The sequence below is a fragment of the Nicotiana attenuata genome, chromosome 6, assembly GCF_001879085.1.
Source record: "Nicotiana attenuata strain UT chromosome 6, NIATTr2, whole genome shotgun sequence".
NCBI classification, from domain to species: domain Eukaryota; kingdom Viridiplantae; phylum Streptophyta; class Magnoliopsida; order Solanales; family Solanaceae; genus Nicotiana; species Nicotiana attenuata.
In genome coordinates, this window is record NC_031994.1 from 76,858,733 (window position 1) to 76,860,698 (window position 1,966).

Below are 1,966 nucleotides of genomic sequence, written 5' to 3' on the forward strand. Positions count from 1 at the left end.
TAATCCGGAGCCTACCTGGAGAACAAAGCAAATCAAGCGTCGGTAATTAGGAGCCCACCTGGAGAACGAAGGGAAAGCAGCAATGTTCAAAGGAAGATGGTTCAAGTTCAGTAATCAGGGCGCCCACCAGAAGAAAATGGAAAGCAATCAGGAGCCCACCTGGAGAACAAAGCAAATCAAGTGTTGAAATTAGGAGCCCACCTGGAGAACAAAGCAGATCAAGTGTTGGTAATCAGGAGCCCACCTGGAGAACAAAGCAGATCAAGTGTTGGTAATCAGGAGCCCACCTGGAGAACAAAGCAGATCAAGCATCGGTAATCGGGAACCCACCTGGAGAACAAAGCAGATCAAGTATTGGTAATCAGGATCCCACCTGGAGAACAAAGCATATCAACCGTCGGTAATCAGGAGCCTACCTGGAGAACAAAGCAAATCAAGCGTCGGTAATTAGGAGCCCACCTGGAGAACGAAGGGAAAGCAGCAATGTTCAAAGGAAGATGGTTCAAGTTCAGTAATCAGGGCGCCCAACTGAAGAAAAGGGAAAGCATCTCAGATTATAATTCAAGTCGGCAACAAAGGAACTTCACCTGGAGAATACGAGTCAACAAGGCAACAGGAACCACAAGATCAAGTTTGAGGATATAGATAGGATTGTTGTAATGCATAGATCATAGTTTAGTCTAGCTTCTTGTTATTTTGTCATGGTGTAATAAGGAGTTCAGTAAGTAGCAGCAGCAACAGTAACAGTGAAATCACAGCTTCATGGTAGTCCCAGCTACCAAAACTTCCCGAACTACACTGACCCGGTTCCTTATAGCCAAGGATATGTAGGCAACCTCGGAAGCAGGGTGCGGTCAAATCTTTCAAAAATGCTTCCACGGAGTATTCAAATGGGCAAAAATTGCTCGTATCCNAGTCATCCTCGATCTCAACTTTCGCAGGTCGTAACGGATATACAATTATGTCTCACACCCAACACTAGTATTTAACACATAACCATGAAATTAAATCATCAATAGCATGCTCCCCCACTTGGCCCAAAGCCGTAGAATAAAACATCCAGTAATACACAATACCCATATTCAATTACTACTGTGAGCACGTGATTTTTGCCCTATATGAATTACTCCCATAAATTCAAACAAAATAAAGTTTTCCCATTGTTTGCAATTTCGTAGATTTTTGTAGCATTTTTTGCTAATTGCTTGCATTTGTTTGTGCACGTTTATTCTGTTTAATTCACGAAAAATATAAAAAAAATATGTTGCATTTGCATTTTAGGATTTCAATTTTTACATTTTTTTGGATTAATTAGCAAATTAGTTGTTTTATAAGAAATGGAAAAATCACAAAAAATAACTTAGTTTTGCACCTTTTGATTTTAGTTTTGATTTTTGGTAGTTTTTCCTTTAATTTGGTTTTTAATTAATTACTAGTTAGAGTTAATTAATTTAATTTGGGAGGGTGTTTTGTTTTAGGAATTAATTTATGTGTCATTTTAATTTTTGGAAAAGAAAAAAAGAATTTTGAAGAAAAAAAAGAGAAAAGAGGGAAAAGAATGAAAAGTCAGATTTGGGCCAAAATTCGAAATTCCCTAGCCCAAAACCAATTTCCCCTTTAAAATCCGGTCGACCCAGCCTAGAACCCATTTTCTTACCCAGTCCAGTCTCTCAATGGTCGGAACGACGCCGTTTCAATAACAGGTGATCAAGACCGTCGATCTTCTTTGATCGAACGGTCCGGAAGTGGGGTCTGTTTAGCATAGAACTGTCCAAACACGTAACCCCCCCCCCCCCTTTCATCGTCGCTCTCAACCCCGCTCTTAGAGACATAGACTCTAAACCCTAGAGCCGCCCTAAAATCCCTTTCCCCTCCGGTGGCGGCGCCAGTCCCAAACCGACCCAAACTAACACCCTGCAATCCCCATGGTCCCCTCATACCAAATCCACAACTATTTGCCTTCGAA